Raw genomic sequence first — 23,900 nt, 5'->3', positions numbered from 1 at the left:
ACTCTGCTGCTCAGGGCCCCCGCCCCTCCCCACAGGTCCCCTCGTCCCTGCATTCCAGCAGGGGACCTGCTCCCTCTCCTGGCTGTTCAAACAGGTCGTGGGACTTCAGCATCTGGTGACAAAGCTGACTCACCCGTTAACTAGCTACCCACTTTTACAAGCATCTGCCCTGAATCAGGACCCTCTGTGCTGCTCCCCCCTGAGGCCACCGTGTGGAGGAGCTGGGGCACAGGACCTGGTCGCAAGACCCCAGTGGTCCAGTGTCCTGTGTCCCCGGCGCTGGCCCTGTCCCCCTAACTCCCTCTGTCCCCTTCCTGCTTCACCCTTTCCAGGTCTTAGATCTCTTGACGCACCTCTTGGCATCTTTGTCTCTTTGTATCTAATTGGCTCTTAGTAGTTACTTATGAAACAGTCTGTGAAACTATGTCTTCATCAGGACACCCCAATACAAGAGTCCCCATTGGCTGGTACGAGATGCCAGTAATTACGTTTCCCCTCTTGTGGAAATGGGGCTTGGGGAGCAGGCAGGGGACCGAGGGCCAGCCCCTCAGGAGCTGCACTGACCGCTCAGAAACGCTGACCACCTTCGGGAAGGTCAGCTCCCTCAGCTGACTTGCCAAGGCAGCTCCCCGGCTTTCTCCGGCAGCCCCCAGGGCGGGCCCAGATCAGAGACCTCCCCCCTCAGCCCAGGCTCAGCCTCCAGAGCGAGTGAGGGGCTCGGTGCACAGGGCTGCCGGTGACCCCGTTACCCATGTGAAAATAGCACTGGATCTGAGTATCCTTTTATTTTTATTTCTAAAGCCTCTGCTGTACAAGCCTTCAACTTCTGGCAATGTGCTCATAAAACAATTCCGACACAGAGCGGCGACGATTAAATTAAAACTTAACGGGGCTTGACAGCTGAGGACGTTGGAGTGGGAGAGGCAGGGCCCTTGGGGTCCTTCCGATGCAGGGCCGAGCCGGCCTCCCTGTCAGCGACTCTCAGTGCAGACGTCGCGGGGAGAAGAAAGAGCAGGCTGGCTCCTGGCTTCCGTCTCCTTCCTGACCAGTGGCCACCGCAGGGCCTTGGCTTCGTCTGGCCTCAGCAGAACTCTCTGGGCTGGGCCCCTCCCCCGCCGGCTCACCGTGGGCGGGGCCTGGGCCCCGCTAGGCAGGTTCCTCCGGGGAAGAGCCCAGGGTGGGGAATAAGGCAGAAAAGAGGTACAAAGGAGAGTGAGCTGGCTGCTGTGATGTGGTCCCGTCGCGGGCAAGGCTCCGGGAGTGAGGGACCCTGAAGGACGGTAGGTCTTGAGAGGATGTCCCCCAGCCCCCCAGAGTCTCAGGGTCGGCTCTGGGGTGAACTCTCCGTTCTCAGCAATCAGGGTAAGAAAAGCCATAAACAGTGCATCTGCAGCTGGAGCCCTGGAGCAAAGGACACAGCGTTAACCCCGGGGCAGAGGGCATCCTGGGGAGATGCTCAGCGGGCGTGGTAGTTTCAGGAAAAGCTTCAGACTTTCAACAAATCCCTCATCCCCCTTCTCTCTCTTGCCCTTCCAGCCCCTTCAGAATTGATATGAAGTTGCTGTTTACTAACTCGGCTCTGCCCAGACCTTTCCAGACCTTTTGGGGGAAATGGCAGTTTTCACTGCAAAGCGTTCTCACAGCTGAAGTCCTGAGGGGTGTGCGGTGCGGGGCCCGTGCGGGCGCTGGCTGAGCACCGAAGGCGTCCACACCCTCCCACGGCTGGGGTCCCCGCCTCCAGCCGGGTGGGGAGGTCGGGGGGCCCGCGAGGTGAGCGGTGTGAGCCCAGGCGTCACCCTCGGCCCGTGTGCGGGGCGGCGCCTCCTCTGTACCGTGGGGCTGTGTCTCTGCAGCTGTCACCAGGCCAGCTTCCCCCGCCTCTGTCTCTCCTCCATCCCAACCTCCCGGCCTGTGGAGGCGGTCCCGGGCCCTGCGGGGAGGACGGGGTGGTGAGGTGCAGGCAGTGGTGGGCCGGCCTGGGGTTCTGCGGCTCTGAAGTGTGGGGAGGCTCACTCCTCCCCCCGGCCCCGAGGGGGGCAGTTTGGTCCCCGGGTCACCCAGACGCAGTCAAGGTCCAGGACGGCACCTCCTTCCTGTGGATCCCGGCCCGAGGGGCTAGAGGCAGGAAACGCACCCAGAGCCTCACTCTCTCCGTTCCCCCTGCAGCGGTCACGTCACATCTGCACCAAGGTCGCATCACCGAGGCTGTGCACGAGGACCTGGACCCACCCACGCACATATGCTCCTCCATGGATCGAAGAGGAAAGGTTCCCGGGAACAGGTGGGAGCAGCCCTGGGCCCCCTCCAGAAGACCCCTTCCCGGCTCAGAGGCGGGCATGGGGGTGGAGGGTGGGAGGAGGGGTCTCCTCCGCCCCTGCTCACTCCGCGGCGCCCTGCAGGCCTCCACCTGCTTTCCAAACACATCTGTGGAGGGGATGCTGGCTCCTGCCTTGTGAAGCTCAAGCTGGAGGACAGGAAACCCCTCCTCCTTCCCCTGCATCCCCAGGCCTGACCTCAGAAAGAACTGGTGACCATGACCGTGCATGGTGCTTGCAGGTGGGGGTCAGTGTCCTTGCTCCAAACGCAGGATCTTCCCCTGCCTGTCGAGTGTGTAACCCTGAACTCAAATGGGCTTTTTGGCTACATTTGTCAAATCGGCTCAATCCAACACTGCCTTGAAAGGGTGCGTTTAAAATAAGAAATGAGTTGAAGAATGCAAAATACAGCCCACAAGACAGCATCGTCCCACGTGCTTCTCCATGTGTCTCCTGGGCTCCTCAGCCCCCTCCTTCTGGCCACTGAGCCGCCTCCTGTAGACCCCCCAAGCCCACGTCGCCCACTGTGGGGCAGCTGAGGGGGCAGGTCCGCGTGACAACGTCAGAGACATTATGTCAGGGATCTGAGTCCACCAAGGACACACTGGAGTCCCGCGTGGCTTTGCTGAGGACAGGTTCAGGTGAGATCAGTGACTCTCCATTGCAGCTGGGCCTCAGGGTCATTGGAGGAGATTTATGTGTTTATATCCAGGCCTTATCCTGGAAAATTCTAATCAGGAGGTATGAGGTGTAATTCACAAGACTGTTTAAAAAAAACCATAGGTGATTATGCTGCATCCAAGTGTGAAAACCACTGGACTAGATCATTGGAAATGGTATTGAAATTAAGATTGTGTATCCATCGAAGATGGGTCAGGTCTGGATTTGCCTCACTGAACTGATTTAAACACACAGGATGTTGGGCTGTATTTCTAGCTCTTCCTGGAAGAGGCATGGGCTGTGTGGCACCTGAAGGCTTTTCATGGTCCAGAATGTCCCTTGTATCACGTCAGCTTTACTTGTGTGAGGGCAGGACCCCAGCATGTGAAAAAAAAAAAAAAATCACTTGCTTCCATATGTGTCATTTCAGCTAAAATGTCACCACTCTCAAGGGCGCAGGGACCAAAGTCACTTCCGGGGCCTGCCTCCAGTTCCTGCCGTGACGCCGATCACAGCGGCCTGGGTGTCTTCCCCACCTGGCACTTCCAATCCCCTGATCTGAACACCCAGCTCTCTTGTGACCCAGCACAGACTCTCCAGGAGATTTCAAAGCTCCCATCCCAGCCGGGTGGACCAGAATCTTCCATCCTGGTTATCGCCGTCCTGCCCATTGAGGTGGCTGTCACCCTGTGAGGACCACGAGACGCCTTCAGGAGGGAACAGCGAAGTGACCTAAATCTCTGGCTGGAGGAGGCGCATCCTATGCTCGCTCTCCCGTAGCTGGTGCTGCAGATGAGCCAGGGCGCCCTGTGTGTCCTGGTTTACGGAGCGGAAGGTACGGTCACCCAGGAAACCGTCAGGGACCTCTCTGCACCCAGGGCAGGTTCTAAGGCATGAAAGATCAATTCTGTGGAGACTCCTTGGCCCCAGAGCTGCTGGGGAATCTGCCAGAGAGCCCATGGTTTCCATAGAAACTACGGAAGAGTTTAGCATGAGTCCCCGTCCTGCCACTCAGGTCCTAGAAGGAAGATCAGCAGCAGGGGGGCGATCGCTGGGCTAGGGCTCCCTGCCCCGGCTGTGAGGGGACCAAGCCCGTCAGGATGAGGCCCACGGGGAGCAGACGGGCCCTTCTCCACCCCGAGAGGAGGCCCAAGTCTTGGATCTGTTTGGAAGACCTAACTCTTGCATTTTTTGCTCCAATATAAGTCCAAGTTAGAAATTGCCTTTAACCTATAAATCACTGCAAGTACTTTTGCAGAGGCAAAGTTGAGAACTTACCTAAATAAACTAGAATACACTGTGTAAACAGTGAAATCATTCCGCTTCTTCTGCCTATTTTTCCCTTTGCTTCTGGAATCCTGAGCGTAAGTGTGGACAGTACATGCTCACGCAGCCCTCCTCCTACTCCAGGAAAATTACCTTTTTCTATTTTTACAGATGATCTCCCAGTAGGAAACTTCCCAAACTGTCTGAGTGATCTTCTCTAGGGCCTCACTCTGCTCTTATATAAGGTGATTTTTGTTATCTCTTTAACCTATATTTTTGTTGTTGCAATTTAAACTTTTCTCTAGTTATATACCAAGTGAAATTTAAAAAAATAACAAACACGCACAACCGTAAGACTTGAAGATCCTGTGCCCTGCCGGGCACTTTGGATCACCTCCCATGCCCTGAAACCTCACCATTTGTTCTCAATCTCTCTCCTACAGGCTCCACAGATCACTGGAATTTCTTTTTTTGCTCTCAGATTCAAGGAGGCTTAAGAAGGAAGCTCCCAAGGCTTTTGAAATGTGGAGGCTCTGGGGCCTGGGACCGGGAAGAGAAGGAGAATATCCTACAATGGTATAACTCCTTGCAGTGTCTTAAACACTTTCACATTTTTTTTCCTCTGATCTTCATCACAAAGGGATTGAAGAAGGCCCGTTTCATTACTCGGAGTTCATTGTTAAGAAATACAGTTCTCGGAGCGGCTGAGTCATAGGCCCAGAGTCACACCCAGTGGCCGGTGGTTGCGGGGCCTCAGCCAGTCTCCCCGCTCCCTGGGCGGCGCCTGCCCGAGAATCCACAGCTCTGAGTTTGCCGTTAGCGGCTCCGTCTGCACTTGAGTGCCTTCCGCTCACGGTGTGGATGACAAGGGTGTCCTGTTTCCCAGACTCTGAGGACTTGGAGGGGGCGAGGAGGAGGCCAAGAAAGACCGAGCAGTCTCCCCTGTCCTCTCCCCCAGCCTCCCCCCTTCACGGCAGAGAATCCCGGCTTGGCTCTGCTTTTTCTCCCTTCACTGTACCCTTCACACCAGGGAAATCCCATCAAAACGTGAGTCACTCCACCTACCTTCCCGAGACCCACTCCTTCATGTAAGTCCTGGGAGGAGCTTCTCGGGGCCCAGTGATCCTCTGACTGGAGGGAACCTGAAACGGGAAGATGAGTGGGAGGAACTGGGCCCGAGGCCACAGTCGGCGTGGGGTCATTTCCACGTGTGCACCCCGCTCGGGATCCCTCACCTTCACTGGTCTGGGTGGCCTTCCTGCTGGCCCAGGAAGCTGATGTGATGTTGCTAACGCTATGTCCCCTGTCGCGTTTCAGATGTGGAGCTGGGTGTATCCACACTCACACGCGCTCACACACGTGCACCAGCAGTGGACGACTCAAGGCCTGAGGGGAAGCTCAGCCCACTGGCCACGAGCCTGGTGTGCGGGAGCAGAGAATGCTCTGAGGGGACTGTGACTCCGGCCGCTGTGCTGCGAGGACGCCCCCTCGTCTCCCTGTCCCCGCGTCCCCCCCAGGTGTTTCCTGCGTCTCTGAGCCCCGCGCAGCCTCCCTGCCCGCCTCACTCTGCAGGGTCTTAGCATCTCCAGCTGCCACAGGTGGGATAGAGGACAGTCTCCCCCTCCTTTGGCCAAGTCTGGCTTCATTTAAGGCTCGTCCCTCAAATACCAGTTTTCGGATAAAGGGCAGCGCATGTGTGTGTCTGCATGTGTGGAGGTGGTGAGGCCTCGGGTTACATTTCTCAGGGCTCTGCTCCGCCCGCCGGGATGATTCAGACCAGCCAGCCCTGACTATCCACCCTGGCTGGCCTCGTTTCTCTTGCAGAAACCCCAGGGGACTCGGGCCTGGGCTCCCCGCCCTGCGCTCCCCGCCCTGCGTGGCCTGGCTCTTCCTTGCTCTCTGAAACGTACATTATAAAGGTTCTTTCGTGGCCTTGGCCTCCCCTGCTGTCCCCGCTGGTCACTCCACACGCTGACCCCTCGGTGTCATCTTGGAACCTGCGACCCTGAGGACGCAGCTGTGCTCTCTGCCCCGCGTCCCTCCCGTCCTGAGCCCCCATGTCTGTGGAGGACACCAGGCCTCAGACTTGGGCACAGGGGCCTGGTCCAGCCTGAGCGAGCAGCCAGCATCTCGGGATCCAAGGTAAGGGTCTGTAGCAGGCGATCAGGCCTCCCTGGAGGCGCCCTCCCTCTGTGAGATGAACACCTGTGTTCCCAGAGCTTCTGGTCCCCAAACAAGAAGTCCCCTGGGTGACCAGGGCTGCCTTCACAGCCAGGATGGGCCTTTCATCCCTAGAGGCTGGTGGAGATGGACCCGCCTCCCTCCCGACCCTGCGGCCCCAGGAACTGTGTTCCAGGCCTCGGCTGTAGGTGCTCTGAGCCCCTCCTGCTCCTCCAGCTCCCAGCTGGGTGGGCGTCTTACGGGTCACAGCATCGGGGGGGTCAACAGAGGCGCCAACCAGACGTTTGCTCAGGACAAGAGTCTGCTGCAAGGTCTGTGCTGCAACGTGCATTCAGACAGTTGAGTCCAACTGAGTCAAGCTTTGTGGGAAGAGAGTAGAAAGGGAAGAGCCAGGTCAGGTGACAGGTGACGACAGCCTTTCAAGGAAGCAGACCCACCCAGGAGGATCACAGTCGGATGCCCACCAGTTCTGTTCTGGGGGACGACAGTCTGTGTGTTCCAGTTCCGGTTGCATGACCCAGGGCGTCTGGCACGGAAGTGGGGGGTCTGGGAGGAGGGACTGGGGCCCTGGGCCCGGGTGTGTGCCGGCCTGGCAGGGAGGCTGGGAGGCCCTGCTTGGTTCTTGGCTCAGAACCAGAGCCAGGACCAGGCCTCCCCTCCCGCAGCCCCGGCCCTGCCGTGGAGGCCTTGGGACAGGCGGGGGTGGGGGAACTGCCCAGACGGGGGTCCCAGTAGCACTTACACGGTGCCTCGATGGACTGGACTTTCACCCAAGCCGTTGAGAGGAAAAATGTGTTTATTTTGTAAGTCCTGGGATTTTCCCAGAGCCTTTTAATGATAGCCAAGAAAACCAGCAGTGTGTGTCTCTGTGTGTATTTTTCCTTTTAACGCTTCCCATAGGGGGGCTGGTCCCTGGGAGCAGTCCTGGCTGTGAGAGCCCTTGGAAGGGGTCTTGATGGGCCGCCTGTCCCCCTGTGAGGTCTGTGGTGACCGCTGGCTGACGGTCAGCTGTGTCTAGGGAGGTGCCCACGCCCCTACTGTCGACCCCTCCCCACGGCTCCGGCTCCCCAGGCAACCCCTGCGGAAGCCCCTGCGGCACTTGGGGCCTCGGCTGCAGCCCCTCCGACAGGACAGCATCGGCCCCGGGGGGCTCCAGAGGCTGCCTGCTGTGGACACACCTGTCTGAGAGGAGGGGCGCTGACCACTTCTGTGACGACTCAGCCACAGGTGGTCCCGCAAACAGCCAAGCATTTCTGCTTCTATTCCATCTTCTGTGCTGGGCGGGAAGCTTCCCTCGCAGCTCCCTCCGTCTGGTGGTCTCAACACCTTCCCCGCACGGCGGCTCCTAATGAACATTATCCCCTCTGTCCCTGGCTGCCCCCGCCGGAGCCCACCCCGTCTCTGTGCACCCCCGCCTCCTGGCTGTGCCTGGACCCCTGGACACAGCCCGCAGGGTGAGAAGGGATCTCAGGATCAGGCCTCAGCGAGGACTCCCCGCCTCCTCCCAGCCCTGGTCTCCCGCCCCAGCCTCCCTCCCGGCCCAGAGTCCAGGGACCCGTCACCGTGGCCCTGCGTCCCCCGGGGACCTGAGCCGGCAGCAGCGGGACGGCGGGCCGCCAGTGCCCCCTCTGCACCCCGTCCTCTGAGGGTCAGAGCTGCTCCGGGCAGGAGGGGGGCTCGGGCTGGACTCGCCCTGCGAGGCCCCGGCGGTCCTGGTGGGTGAAGCGTTCCTGCCGGGCTGGGGTTGAGGTCGGGATCCCCACATCCCTGCCCGCACCCTGAGACTCGTCCCTCCTGGGGGCTGCTCTTCCAGCCCATATGGGATTATTACACAGAGCAGGACCGAAAGCCCCGTTTCTACAGAAGGAGGCTAGTTTGCTTAGCTCCACGCGTGGCCGTTAATTAGAAAAATTAATCTTAGCCACACAACAAAATAAAATTGATGATTCAGTGACAGATAATCACTTGCTAGAAATGAAAGATGCCCTTACAATGAAGATTTATTTCGTGTTATTTTTTCCCCAAGCACTCTTAACTAATGACTGACTAATGTTGTAATGATCACTCTGATATTTCCACATGTACTTTTAAGAATTTATAAAGTGATCTGTCTTCTGAGGTGTCCAGGGAGGTCCTTGAACGGTAAAGTTAAATCAGAGGCAGGTGAGGCTCTCACCCCTCCAGGGCTTCAGACGGGGCACGAGCAGCCTTGGGAGCTGGGAGACCGGGGTTGGGGGCGTAAGGGGTGGACGCCCACCAGGAAGCTCGTCCGGACGGTGACAGGTGGCGAGGTAAGCTCTCACCTCTCCCACGAGGCCGGGACAAGAGGCCTCCAGCCAGGGCTGACGAGACTCGGATACAACAGGGTTGGATGGCCCAGGGGCAAAGCCAGGGGACCCCAGCAGCCTGTGGAAGCACCAAGGTGTGTGTGTGCACGTGTGCACACCTGTGTGCTGGGCCCGCGTGCAGGTGTGTACTGCGAGTGTTCACATCACACACGCACAGGTGTGAACACACACTTGTGCGTGCAGGTCTGTGTGTGCCTGGGATGTAAACAGAGGCTCTTGCTGCCCCCCCCACCCAGGTCTCTCAGGTGTGGGTCCTCCTCGCAGGTCGGAGTTAGGGCTGTGAGCAGCCTGAGCAGCCGGGAAGAGGTGGCCACGGCGTCAGGGACTCAGGTCTCCTGGGAAGGCGGCCGAGCCTGGAGGCCACACCACTGCCTCCAGTCCCTGTTGTCCAGAGTGGGCCTCTGCTTACTTTTGGATTTTCTTGTTGGTGTTTTGTTTTTGTGGTTGTTCTTGTTGAGTTGTTTATATATTCTGGACATTAATCACTTATCAGACAGATGATTTACAATGATTTTCCCCCTTCTGTAGGCTGGGTTTTCACTTTCTTGTCCTTTGATGCACAAAAGTTTTTAACTTTGACAAAGTCCAATTTGTCTATTTTTCTTTTGTTGCCAGTGCTTTTGGTGTCATATCTGACAGATCACGGCCCAATCCAATGCCATGACATGTTTCCCCTGTTTTCTTCTAAGCGTTTTATAGTCTTAGCTCTTATGTTTAGGTCTTTGATCAATTTTGAGTTAATTTTTGCAACTGGTTAACTTTTGCACGGTGAGGGTCCAACTTCATTCTTCTGTGTGTGGATATACAGTTTTCCCAGAACTATTTGTTGGAAAATCTGTTGTATTCCCATTAAATGGTCTTGGCACCCTTCTTGAAAATCATTTGGCCGTAGATGTGAGGCTCTGTTTCTAGGCTCTCTACGCTATTCAGTTGGTCTATATGTCTGTCTTTTGGGTTTGGTTACTGTAGCTTTGTAGTAAATGTGAAATCAGGAAGAGCAAGTTCTCTAACTTTTTAGAAAAGATTAGATTGGCTTTTTTGGGTACGTCACAGTCCATAAGAATTTTAGGATGGGTTTTTCTATTTCAGCAAAAAAAAAAAAAAAAAAAAAATGATATTGGGATTTTGAGAGGGATTGTATAGAAATCTATAGATCACTTTGGATAGTATTGACATCTTAACATCTTCCAATTCACGAAAACAGCATGTTTTTCCCCCTTTATGTATGTCTTCTTTAATTTCTTTCAACAATATGGTATAGTTTTCAGTGTACAAGTCTTCTGCCTCATTGACTTAATTTATTCTAGAGTACTTGGGATCTATTGTGATACCTTGTGATCTTTTGTGGAAAACTGGGCATCTGGAAAAGCAGCCTCCTCTCCGTGGCTCTGTGCTGGGGGCAACCAGTCTGCTGATGAGCTAGAGGTACTCTGAGGCTGGGGACCAGCTCAAGGTGGAAGCTTCAGGTTTCCTCCAGTCTTCTCTGGGCATGTGTCCTGCCCAGGACCGCATGTGGCTTTCCTGTTTCTCTCATTCCCGTGGCTCTAACTTCTCTGCAAAACCTTAGGTGGCCTGTGAACATCTCCACCCGTGCTCTCCTGTTCCCGGTGGGGCGTCTGCTGGTCTGAGGTCCCCCTGCAGCTTTCTTGTCTCAGGACGCATCCAGTCAGGTCAAAGCTTTGCAGATCAACTCTGTTCTGCTCCCTCCAGTTAGAGAGGGAACAGCAGCCTGGTTTGCCTGCTCCCCCAGAGCAAGACCGTGCTCCAAAGCAAGGGGTCCATGCCAGCAAGAACCCCTCGGGCCTTCCTGCCATTTCACCTGTGTCTTTTCCTTGATCGGGTACTTGCTTGCTTGCTATTGATCATTGCCCAGAACTCCTACAAGGCCAGTTCAGTCAATTCCTAGGGATTTTTTTTTTTTATGTTGGTTTGGGGGGAATGAGAGCTCGGGGCTTGGTGATGTTCCTTTCTCAAGCTTTTTACAGTTCACACCTCAAATTTGTCTTTTATCTTTTTTTTTTAACCATTTGGCAGAACAATAGTTTTCCCTTTTTGCATTTAAAAATTTTTTACAAGTCAATTCACGTTTCCTTTTGCTTTCCACACAACATTAATCTGAAGGGTCGGGTGTTCTGCAGTCATGGGGTTAAAGGTGCATGCAGCTGATGCTGTATTAATGTCTGCCTGTTTGCCATTTAGAGGAAGTAAAGGGATTGCAGGCTGCAGATATCTCCCTGGGGCAGCGTCAATGGACACATTCTGGATCATCTGTCTGTTAGACAAAGTGAGACAATTTTTTTCTGCTTATAATGTAACACCTGCCTGTGTCCTTTTCCATCAGCTCCTGAATCTCGGGGAACACAAGCCCTTTGGTTGTTTTGCTGAGAGAGACTGGAGTTGTTTTTCTAACTTGTTTACTCTTTAAGGCCACCTGGGAATGTCTAGTTATATACTGGATATTTTCTGAATTTGAAATTTCATATTTGAATTTATTTGGTAACTAAATAATCTAATTCCGATTTGAGCCCATTTATAAAAAAGAGGATAAGACTTCACCTCCACTGAGACGTCTATTCCAGAATGCTTTTTGAACGTTTTTTGAAGAATACATCTTTACTTAGTTACAAATTTGAATCTTTGTTTATTTTGCCCTTAAAAGAAAGCTTTCGGAAATTGCCTTATGTAGTTGTATTCATTTCAACGTCTGCTCTAACAAATTACCACAAACATAATGGCTTCAAACAACATAAATGCATTCTGTAGTTCAGAAGTTAAAAATGTGTTTCGCTGGGCTAAAAATGAAATTTTACACATATGGTTTATTTAAATCTTGTCTCTTCTGTCTTCCCCATTTGATGGACTGACAATTGAACTATAGTCTAGAACGAAAATAATCTAAAGAAATTTGGTATTTTATAGAAAGAGAGAAGTGGTGACGGCCGCTTAGACAGGGCACAGCATCTTTGAGATGGGGTGTCTAGAGTTAGAATTTGGAGACCTCAGCCCACCGATTAAGAAGCTATTGAATATGTGGTGTTTTGATTCCTATTTTTTTAAAATACTGGTAAACATATAAATTTATTGATTTTGATATTTCAAAACTTTTCTGTAATAGCCATTGTTACATGAAGTCTGTGTTTTGCATTTGGTTTTTTTTGTTTGCCATCTACCAACAAAGCACAAGAGTAAAGATCATGGTGCAACTTTATAACGGAGCCAGAAGTTTTTCCGGGAGGAAAACAACCTAAAGTTAAATTTTGAAAAAGTACTGTCCTCAGGCCCCGCCCCACCTGCCCCTGAGATGGTAAATGAGGTGCTATAAGGACGAAGTCAGACCGTTTGTTTATGTACTGTCTTCAGCTGCTTTCATGCTATAAAACTCAGGCGAGTTGAGTGGTTGTCCCAGAGAGGGTATGTTTCTCAGATCCTAACCTGTGTTGATAGATTGAACGTGTTTACAACTGGTTCTGGGGGCTACTTGTAACCAAGATTAAGGAACAATCTTTTCCTAAATTTGTGGGAAGTTTTAAAACGTTCTCAGACTCCTTCACTCTCCCGTAGAAAGCTTCATGTTGCGTTTCGATGTCATAGACTCAAAATCCTCTCGCGGTCCTTGAGGCCCCTGGAATTGGGCCTTGGTCGACCCCTGTCCCCCTGACCCCGGCCCTGTCCCCCTCTACATTCCTGTCACACCAGCCATGGGCCATCCTACACACATGCAGCTCTCTTTCTGGAACATGATTCCTTCACGTCTTGTGGCTGGGGCCTCTGACTGTTGGATCTCAGCTCAGCTGTCACAGCACCAGACACCAGCTGGGACTCAGGTCACCCAGCCCAGGCGCTGTCTGTCCCATTTCTGTGCTGTTTGTTTGTAGCACATGTCACTAGGGGAAATTATCATATTTAACTCTTTACCCCCGTATCTCCCACCTCTCACAGATGCTCCCGGACTGTGACCTAATGGGGGCTCTTCCCGGCTCCTTCCCACCTGCACCCCAAGCCCCGAGAAGCAACAGAGGACAAGGGCCCCATGTTTGGGGATCATCATAGTGGGGCTATTATCGTTCTATCACAGTAATACTACTGTGCAAATAGACTGTTACAGGGATTCAAATTGCTTCCACTTTTTGTCATCTCAGCGGAGCCTGACGATGACCACATAAGCCCCTTTTAGACAGGAGGAAACAGATTCAAACACGATGACTAAGTGATTGGCTCCAAGACACAGGAAGTGGCAGAGCAGAGAATTTTCGACTCTAAAATGAGTTCTTTTTGGATTATGAGAACCATGGAAATGCTCTAAGAGTTTGCAAACCCTGAATCTGCTTCACTTTCCCCACGTTTGAGCAGCATGTGTCCCTGAAGGTGGGCGACCTCTGCCTGGCTGCAGGTGATCATTCTGCTCCAGGACGTGCCATCGCTGAGGATGGCTCTGGGTCACTCAGCAGAACCAAGCGGGCTGCGACCCCACTTCCCTTGAAACGCTGTGCACCAAACGCCCCAGGTGCAGAAACCCTAACTTCAGGTGCTGAGTGGAAAGAATCAGAACATGCTCTGGATGGAAAGGGAAGGGAAATAAGAGTGCATTGATGAAATACTAGAGAGGGAGGGGCTGGGGGTGGAGGGAACGAGGCTCACTTTAGAGTCAGAACATCGGAAATGGTGCTGCAGGAAGAGCTGGTCCCTCCCACCCAGGCCGTTTCCAGGCACTGCCCCAACTCTGCAGTCTAAGCTGCCAACCATCTTTGATATTTTAGTTTTAGCCGTCTGAGGGGGATTTGTGCCCTTGGCAATTTCCGCTCGAAGCTTAAGCGACTGGGCAGGAGGGTGAGCAGGTCTGAGAGAGCGGCCCTGACGGTGGTGGTGGTGGGTTGAGGGTGTGGCGGAGGTACGGTGAGCCGGGAGTTTTCCCATGGAGGAGGTCTCTTCTCCCTGCCCCACCCCCGGGAACGGGTTAATTAAGGAGGCTCATATTGTATGGAAAATATTCTTTTTGTGAATATGTTTTGGTTTTCGGTTTTGGTTTTCTGGAGAAAGGATCTACCTCGCATACTAAGTGTTAGGTTAGTAACCCCCCAAATGGCTAGAAGCCACTGTGTAAAGACAAGGTTATTTGTGAGGGAGAGAAAAAAAGCAAAGGCTAACACCTCCCTCCCGCCCCCCGACTTCCTACCATGAACTGTGACATTTATTTGCCATTCTTTTGGTTCTCTTCTTCTCTAGGGGACAAAATCCTGGGGAGCAACACCAGGGCTCCTGAATCCCCAGGCAGAAAACGTGAGCGAGCAAATCGGTGAGACTCACGGTGCAGAGGGAAGGCGTCAAGGGTTCCCCGGACCCACCAAAGGCTCAGGGAGTTTGAAATCAGGGAGAAGCTCCCTGGAGGCAGGTGAGGCTGGGTCTGTGCCAGCAAAGCGGCCGGTGACAGCCCTGGACGGTAACCGCAGGTCCAAGAGGGTAACAAGGAGCTGATTTGCGAACCTGGACAAGGAGGTCACCTCCCCCACCCTTTCCCAATGTCACCGTATTTCGGATTAGCTGTGTCTCTATAAGGATCCAAGGATCAAGCCTGGGACCGTGCGGTGAAGACCAAGAAGCCCCCCCCGCCCCGACCACGTGCTGCACCTGCTCAGACCAATGATGCCAGGAAGCAGGGGAGCAGTGGCCCCAGAGTGGCTGTGAGGCCCAGATCCGAGGCTGCAGGGACAGAACCGTGGCCGGCCCTTTAAACAGCTGCCTTTGGAGCTCACCTCACCCCGAGGCCAGTTGTCCCCTGCATGACGACAAGGCTAGACCTTCCTTGTCTCCCAACAGACAGAGATTTAGGAAAGAAGCACAGCTCACGACTGTCAGAGAGATTTACATCCCAAGCAAGTCCACACAAAAGCTTCCCTGTGCCAGTTGCTTTAGGACTCCTGCCGAACCTGACTTACAGTGGCTCTTCATCACGAGTGCCACCTTCCACAGGAGGTCACACCCTGCTCAGTGTCTGCTGTAAAATGGACTTTGCTGTGTTTGATGGACACGTAGGGCGGGGAAGTTTGATGTGTGTCGTCACTGACCAGCAAGACGTGGGTGGAAAAGCCTTGGGTGGTACGGCTGGGGCTCCCCATTATCCCCGAGTCCTCAAGGGGCCCTTTGGCTCCAGGCCAGGTGTGACCCAGGCCCGGCTGGTCACCCAGGCTCTGGTCTTGGGTGTGGTACAGAGGGCCTCGGGTTCTAGGACCCCTGGGTTCCGGCTTCTGTAACACCCAATGCCTTCCCGTCTCTTCACTGGTTTTCTCCTCTGAAATGGGGGGCTAATAACACCTGCCCCCCCTCACCTCAGTTTCATGGGTGTCCACTGGATGGGCAGTGGGGTCCAGTGAGGGAGGGGCAGGGGCTCCAGGCAAAGCCTCTCTCTGAGGGGGGCCAGGGCCCTGCGCCCACCCTCGGAGACCCAGACCCCCACCTGGGCACAGCCGGGGCAGTGGAGCCCCTCCCTGCAGTGAAGGGCTTGTCAGGAAGATTTCCACTCACTTGTCCAACACACTCTCCTGGGATGACCATTCTGTCCCGGCAGAGACCGGCCTGAAGCTATGGCTGGCGCCAGCTGCTTGCACAGAGCTGGCTGTGTGCTCCTGAGATGTCCTGAGCCCCGTGCAACCCCACTCCTCAGGGCTGGCAGTGAAAGCCGCGAGCCTGGGGGGTGCGCTGGGCCTGCTGAGCGTCCCCCCAAGGGCCCATGACACCCGTGGGGACACAGCAGCCGAGCAGGTTCCAGCCTTCCTCACCCCGCCGCCCACAGCTCAGCCACAGCCTGGCTGGTCCCCGATGCAGAGTCCAGGGAGGAGGTGGACCCAGCATCGCCAGCGCCCCAGCTGCTGCACTGCAGACAAACGAAAACCTGAAACAAGTTTTTTTAATCCACAAGAGGAGAAGTAACAAATCTCCTATAACAACGCATAGTGAGGGAGCCACTGAAATCCTCCCTGAGCTAATGAATAAATCAACCCTTGACAACTTCTCCCAATTGCTGTGACATGATAATTGGGCCTAATATCATAATTTTAATGCTTTTGGTGCATTTGACTTTTGCTAATGAGATCAAATGTGCAGGATGGCACTTTTTGTCACGGGGCCGCTGAAGTGTGCTTGGCTGAGAGGTTACTCTTAGTGTCCTTAGTGCAAACGGCCCTTGAGACCGGGGGAACAGAGCTGGGGAGAGGTCGCTGGGCTGTGACTTGGTCTGGGGTTACTGTTCACCTGCCTCTCCTCACTGCCCTCGGGGAAGTAAGGAAGCCTGGTACCTCCAGGGAGCCGGCGTCTGGGTGTAGGGAAGAGGGACACAGCTCCGGCTGCTGGAAGCTTCGCTCACTGCCTGACGTGCTGCACCCACCCCTGGGAGCAGCCGACATCGGGCCTGCGAGGCTGTCGGTCCAGGAAGGAGGCCCAGGGTGGGAGCCAGGAAGGCGGGGCGAGGCGCCCAATGCCTTCATCTCTCCAGGCTCCCGACAAGCAGCCCAGGGATCGGGGTAGAAGGAGCCCCAGCCTCGAGTTGGGGGTCAGACACTGTGGCCCCAGCCGGGCTGGCCCTCCTGTCTCTGGCTTCCTGGTCTGCAAATGGACCTGTGACTCTGCACCGCGTGTGCTGAAGGTCAGATGGTCCAGGTCCACGGGGACCACCTGCGTGTCAGGGACGTCCGGGGGGGCATCCTCTTGAGAAGGAGCCTCTACTCTGAGTTCAGGGGTTCTGGGTCCAGGCATCCCCATGTCTCAGTGAGGGGGAGAAGGGCCTCTTGCCGGGGGGCGGGGGTGGGTTCCAGGGCCTGGGGACCCGGCGTCTCCTCTCTGCTCTGTCACGGAAGCCCCAGAGGGAAGAGAGTGACAACAAGGGTGCCATTCTACCCTGAGCCCCGCGTCACCTGAGTCAGCGGCTCTCTCTCCCTCCCGAGTTTCTGCTTCACCCCCCAGGTTGCCCCCCTCTCCCAGCTCTGCACCAGACGTGGGTTTTCTTTCCCCAACCGAGCAGCCCCGACCCAGGGGTTTATGGGGCGATCTCATGTAGGGGTGATCCACTGTTAAGTCCGTTCCCAGCCCCTCTCTCTCTGATCTGGAGGATAGGGGGAGCTGAAAATTCCACGCTCCTGAAAACGGCGCGGTCTTTCTGGTGACCAGGAGCCACCCAGAGTCCCTTCATTAGAACAAAAGCCGCTCCTGTCACCCAGGAAATCCCAAGGAGCTTGGGAGCCTGTACCAGGCTCGGGGCAGAGACCACACACATGACTTCTATTGTCTCATTTCATCTAGTTTGAGAACCTCCCTGTGCTGCCCTCAGCGACCTTGCTCAGTGGAGACTTGACTTGAAGGTCACACAGGCGCCCGAAGGGCTGCAGCCCCCAAGAGCCCCTGGCCACGCTGGGATCTGGTGGTCCAGGCCCTTCTGAGGCAGGGGTTCCTCCCCAGCTCAGCCCCGCGGCTCCCGGAGAACCAGAGCCAGAGGGGGCTCAGCATTTCAGGGTGACCCACGGTTCCATCGCCCTACATGCGGGGTGGGGGTCACGCCCCGGGGTTGTAGGAGATGGAGGCGGAATAGGAAACGTCCTCTGTGGCCACAGGAGCCGCGCTTCACCTGCCATCCCCACGTCCTCTTAGAGGGCGTGAACGTAGCTGTCGCTCCTCGTTCCTGCCCCAGCACGAAGGTGACCGTGTGCTCTCCCAGCTCGTGCATCCTGATGCTTCACTGTCATTGCTGTGTTTCTAGGGAAGCAGACGTTTGGTCCCGACGCCCGTGAACACACATCTCTCCTCGGAGGGCTGCCTCTGAGTCCAGGAAAGGGAAGCTGGAAAGGGTCATACTCCCTGCCTGAAATGAGGAGTGAGGGGGAGAAAATAGCAGGAGAACCAACACAAGGAAATGAACATTTATACAAGTTGTCATTTTCTGTAACGAGTAACCACCTGCCTGATCCCCGGGTTTAGAGAAATCTGCCTTTATACCCGACGTGCTGTGACCTCAGGCCCATTGCTGGAAGGCTCTGAGTCTTCATTCTTTCTGTAAAACAGAGATTACTTTGTATACGCTTGGGACCGTGGTGAGGCTTCCCTGCGAGGTGGTGTGTGGAGGCATCCAGCGTGCTTCAGGCACCGCCTGGCCGCCCGTCTGCGTGTCCTCCTGACGCTTCCGTCCTTCCGGTGGAAGGTCCATGGAGGCGAGCTCCTGGTGCTCGTTTGCCAGGTTGAATTACTCTGCAGCTGTGGGCACAGAACGCAGATTTCTCCGAGCCCCCCCGAGCCCCGAGACCCTGCCTGTGAGGCCCTGGCAGCTTGGAGCACAGATGCATCTGTTGTTAGATGGAGGGTCTGGGGCGTCACTCAACTATGTTTTATTCACAGAAACCCCACTTTGGAGACACCCAGGGGATTGGGTCTGCACCCTGCCTCGCCCCTGAACCCCCCAGGAGCCCCAGACTTGCCCTTCTGCAGGCGTGTTGAGCTCACACCAGGCCTGATGAATGGGCCTGGGATCCCCTTCCAGTCAGGTTAGCCGAGAGCCGTAGCAGAGAGGAGAGGGCGTATCATAAACGTGCCGTGTGATTTGTTCCAGAAATCCGCGGGTGGGCCTGGAGTAAGAAAGTTGGCTGGGTTGATGTCGCTGGGCTGTTCCCGCAGGAAGACCGGGCTTGTACCCTCGTGGCTCGGAGCTGACTCTTCTGGGAATGGACCCCCAGGAGTATCCGAGGGCTGAGACTGGGTTTTCAGACCCTGGGGAGGCCGAGAGAGAGGGGAGAGATGAAGAAGGATCCGTGTCAGGAATGGCCTGGGGGTCCCAGCAAAACGCCCCACCCCTGCGGGACAGTCCTCCTCAGCCTCGTCCTCTGTCTCCGAAGGCACTGCTGGCAGCGGTGGTGGACACAGCGGCAGATTCCGTGAGGGCCACACGGGCATCACCAGAGATGCAGCCCCGCAGAAGCAGGTACCTGGGGCCAGGAGGGGGCGGGAGAGAGAGCAGTGTTCGCAGGGCGCCCCGGGCCTGCACCCGGCTGGCCGGGAGCTCCCGGAGGATGGCCTCGGGTGGAGGAAGGAGATGGAGGAGAGGTCTCTGCCCTGGGGGAGAGTGATGCCTGTTCTAGAATGTCAACAGATTGGAGCTGAGCCTGCGTGTGAGTTCAGCAAACGTGTGTACCGTGGGGGACCTGCCGGCTGCACCGTCCACCCAGCGGGCACGTGCGATGAGGGCTCCCTGAGGGTGGGATCACAGCATCCCGTAGTCTTGAACTAGCTCTCAGCTGGCGCCAAATGCGCTGAAAAAGGGTTTGATATTTTCAGTGTAAACCGTATACGTGGTCAGAACAGACGGTTTTATTTTACAGCCTGGCTCTGTGAAGATGCGCGTGTGTACGTGTGTGTGTCCGTGTGTACACAGGTGTGCCCCTGTAGGCACTGTGCCTGCCTGTGTGTGTGTGAAAAGAGGGGTGTCACGGGTTGCTTCCTGGCCCAGGCCCCTCTGCAGGCCCACCATGTGCGGGTCCCCGAGGAGCGGGCCTCGTGGTTCCCGCCTTCTCACCAGGATCCCTAGGCCATGGCACGGAGGCTGTGGGATGGACAGGTGGCCACACCTGTAATTTCGATCGGGGGCCTCACCCCTACTCCTCCACCTGGGTGGTCCCAAGAAATCTCTGAAGGCCTCCAGCCTGTGTTCTTCCTATTGGTACAAAAAGTTGGGATGGGGGCCCGGCCAGGACCGCGAGGGGCCGTCTCTAGTCTAGCGATAAGGTATCTCCAGAGTACAGATGACTCTCTTCTTGATTTCCAACCTGTGTATCTTGTATTTCTCTTTCTTGCCTCAATGGACAGGCTAGGACTTTGGGTACAAGGTTAAATAGAAGAGGTGAGAGGGTTCTTGACTTCGTCCTAACCATCGTCTTTTACAATTAAGTGCAATGTCAGATGGAGGTTTTTGTCAGTTCCTTTGCTTGTTCACTTGCCTCTTCTACCCTTTACCACTGTGAGAAAGATCCCTTCTATTCATAGTTACCTGAGAGTTTTATCAAGTATAGATGTGGAAACTTGTGAAATTATTTTATGTTTCTTCCATAAGAAAAGTATGTTTATTCCTTCACTTGGTTAATGTGGTGAGTTATACTAATTGATTGATGAATGTTAAAAACCACACTTGCATTGCTCAGACAAATCCAAACTTGGCATGATGATTTACATTTCTTTGTACACGTGTAGATATGTATTTACTGTATAGCATTTACTAATACTTTATTAAGTACTTCTGTCCATTTAATGAAGGATATCTTTCTGTAGTTTTCTTTTTTTTATGACTTTTTGGTTGTGTTATTATTGTAATGTTGGATTTAGAGAATAAATTGGGTAAATATTTTCCCTGCTCAATTTTAAGAAAGAATTTGAGTAGTATTTGTATTATTTCATACTGAAATGTGGATAAAATTCTTCAGTGAAGCTATCTGGGTTTGAAGTTTTATTTGTGGGAAAAAATTTTTTATTACAGATTTAATACTTTTAATAGATGTAGGACTTTTTGTCCTATATTTTGTCTTGATTCATTCCTGCTAACTTTTGTCCTTCCAAAAATTCATCTATTTCACCTAAATCACCAAACTTTTTGGCCTGAAATTGTTCATAATAAATCATTATTATTTTAATGCCTGTAAAATCTGAGGATTTCCACTCTTTCTTTCTTCCTTCCATTTACTTCCTTTGGGTATTTTGGTCTTCTTTTGCCACCTTAAAAACTTAATTCATTGAATTTTAGGTCTTTCTTTTTTTCAAGTATAAGCACGTCAAGACAAAGTTATGTGTAGCATTATTTTAACTAGATAGCACAGATTTTCATATGCTGTATTCTCATTTTTAATATATTTTCTAGCTACACTTGTGCTTTTCTTTCTTTGACACATGGGTTACGTAGAATTATGTTGTTTAATTTTCATATATTTGTATATTTTTAGATATATTTTTATAATTCATTTCTAAACTCTCTTGTGGTCAACAAATATTCTCAGGATGATTTACTTTCTTTTTAGATTTAGAACCTGGCAAAAGGTTTATTAAATTCAATATTCCCCACGCACTTGAACTGAATGCCTTTTTGCCATGAAGTGCAGCATTTTATAAATTTCAATTAGATCACATTGTTTGACAGTGCTGTTCAAGTCATCTATATACTTATTGATTTTCTGTCTCCTTGTTCTATTACTGAGAGACGAATATTGAAAATTCTAACAACTATTACATGATTGTCTATGTAAGCTTTCTATTCTGTTTTTTGCTTCGTGTATTTTGAAAATCTATTACTAGGTGCCTACGTATTTACAATCATCATGCCTTCTTGATGAATTTACCATCCAGTTCACCTTTATGAAACGTCCCTCTCTTTCCCTGGTAATATTCTTTGTCCTGAATATTAATACTTTCACTGCTTTTCTTAGGATTAATGTAGGCATGGCATACAATTTCCCACTCTAGATTTTCCATCTGTGTCTTTATATTTAATATGCATTTTCTCTAGACAGCTCAGAATTAGGTCTTGCTTGTTCGTTCAGTGTGACAGTCCCTGTCTCTTAACTGGCAGCTCGTCACTAGCACTTAATACAAACATCGCTCTGTTTAGGTTTATGTACCCATATTGCTATATGTTCCCCATGCGTCACATCTGGGCTTTTTACCTTTTCTTTTTTTTTCTGACTTCTTTTCTTAAACTTTATTTTGAGAGTATTTTAGACTACAGAGCCTTTGCAGAGGTAACACGTGCCCCTCACACAGCTTTGGGCCGTGTTAACATCTCACTCTTGCAAATTAACCTGCGAACAAAATCTCTAACTGGACTTCACTGTGTCCACTGTTCCAGGACAGCCCAGGGTCTCACCTCACCTTGAGTTGTCATCTTCTTTATTTTCCTCCCATATGTGACAGTTCCTCCATGTTGGCTTGTTTTTAGCAACCCTGAGTCTTTTGGAAGAGTGCTGGTCAGGAAGCTTGTAGAATAAATATGCCTCATTTGGGATTTGTTCTATTCTTCTCGTGGTTAAGCTGAGGTAATGGATTTTGGGGGGGAGATTTGCACAGAGATGCTGTGTAACAGCACCATTCTGTCCCCTTACTGATGACATGAAGCCCAGTTGTAGAGACGCCTGGAGGGCGTAAAAGTACTGTAAAATCACTACTTTTTCCATTATAAACAAGCACCTTTTTGGGAGAAGAACTTCAATGCCATGCAAACATCCGTTTCTCGATTGTCTTTTACCAACTGGTTCTAACGTTCACTGGCTGATCTTGAGTGCAGCAATTATTATTCCTGTGATGTTCTGATAATGATTTTCATTCCCTCAAGTTTTTTTTACAGTCATTGATTGTAATTCTTTTGTAAGGAAGATTTCTCCCTTCTCCAACATTTATTTTTGGGGGATTTTCCAGGTATCCTTCTTTTATTGATTTCTAGTTTAATTCGCTTATGGTCTCAGAACGTACTTTTTATGATTCTAATCTTTTAAATATGTTATGGATTGTTTTATGCTAAAAACTGTGATCTGTCTTGGTGAAAGCCCCACGTGCGTGTGAGAAGATGTGTTTTGCTGTCGTTGGATGGAGGATTCTATGGAAGTCAGCTTGGTTCTGCTGGTTGATAGTGTTGTTCAGGAGATCTAGAAACAGCCTCACTGACACTCTGCTTACTTATTCTGTCAGTTACTGAGAAGTGAATAAAATCTGTGATTATGGACAGACCTAGATTTCCTTGCTATTCTAGCAGTTTTGCTTCATATATTTTTAAGCTCTGTCATTAGCTGTGTGCACACTTAGTATTCCTGTCTTCCTGGAAAACTGACCCCTCACCATCCTGTAATGTCCCTCTTTGTCCCTGATGACATGTATTTTCCTGAAGACTACGTTGTCCTCAATGTAGCTACTCAAGCTGTCTTTTGATTAAAATTGTATGATGTATCTTTTTTCAAACCATTTTAACCTCTCCATGTCTTCATATTTAAAGTGGGTTTCTGATAGACAACATTGAGTTGGCTCTTGCTTCATTTGTTTACTTTTAATCCAATCTATCAACCTCTGGCTCTTAACTGGTATGTGTGGACCATTCACACTTAATGTGATTATTGATACAGCTGGATTAAATCCATCATCTTGCTGTTTTCTATTTGTTCTGTTTTTCCTCTTCTGCTTTCCCTTAGGTTATTTGAGCATTTGTTAATCATTTTAGGTTCTGTATTGATTGGTATTTATACCATATGTGTGTATATGTATATATACATCTATACCTATGAACCCATACATGTATCATACATATACACATACGGTATAAGTATTACGCATATATACATATGTATACATATATATTTTTTACTAATTGCCTTAGGTTTTACAGTATATACCTTAAATTAATTGGAGCCCTTTATTCAAGTAGTACGATGCCTTTGCATATGTAGGACAAGGACCAGCAGGGTTTTTTCCCAAGTCCTCACTCTATCCTTTTTCTCATTGTTCTCATTCGTATAGCTTTTACATAATCTGTAAAAACACAACACATTGTGGATAATTTTGCTTTAGATAGTCCATTTTTGTTAGGACAATTAAAGTAGGAAAATACATTTTAACCTACCTTCATCTATTCCATTGCCTGTGTTCTTTATTTCTTTCTGTAGATCTAAGTGTAGATACCATATTTGTTCCTGAGAAATTGCCTTTCACTTTTCTTGTATTCTAAGTCTACTGGAAATAAATTTTCACTGTCCCCTTTTTGTCAGCAAAAGCCTTTATTGATCCTTCATTTCTGGAAGATATTTTTACTGGATTTATGGATTGACAGTAATTTTTTCTTTTAATCCTTTAAAGATGTCACTGCACTGTCTTCTGGTGTGTGTTGTTTCTGCGGGGGAGTCCTCATAACTACCCTATTTGCTCCTCTGTAAGTAATTTGTTTCCCTGACCCTACAAGGCTTTTGTTAAGATTTTCTCTTGTCTCTTGTCTTCAGAAGTTTGATATGACATGCCTAGGTAAGTGTTGTGTTTGCTTGTTTGTTTCTTTTGTGTTCATCTCGCTTGGTGTTCTCTGAGATTCTCGAATGTGTGATTTGGTGTCTGTCATGAACTTGGGAGAGCTTTCCGTTGCTGT

General features: G+C 51.7%; 1 long non-coding RNA gene across 2 annotated transcripts; it reads left to right on the top strand.

The window, feature by feature from the left end:
• Positions 1-1,187: 1,187 nt before the first annotated feature.
• On the top strand, positions 1,188-15,828 carry LOC137771626 (uncharacterized). 2 transcript variants are annotated; one of them, XR_011075391.1, is made up of 9 exons: positions 1,188-1,280; positions 2,167-2,281; positions 3,406-3,810; positions 4,413-4,486; positions 4,685-4,817; positions 5,200-5,288; positions 5,559-5,839; positions 6,066-6,383; positions 13,994-15,828. It is a non-coding gene; the product is annotated as an uncharacterized lncRNA (long non-coding RNA). The 2 variants fall into 2 exon arrangements; XR_011075392.1 differs by lacking the exon at positions 5,200-5,288.
• Positions 15,829-23,900: the final 8,072 nt, after the last annotated feature.

Source organism: Eschrichtius robustus, chromosome 11 (assembly GCF_028021215.1).
Source record: "Eschrichtius robustus isolate mEscRob2 chromosome 11, mEscRob2.pri, whole genome shotgun sequence".
Taxonomy (NCBI): Eukaryota; Metazoa; Chordata; class Mammalia; order Artiodactyla; family Eschrichtiidae; genus Eschrichtius; species Eschrichtius robustus.
Note: the sequence above shows the minus strand (reverse complement) of the source record. Positions and strands in the feature narration are given on the sequence as shown.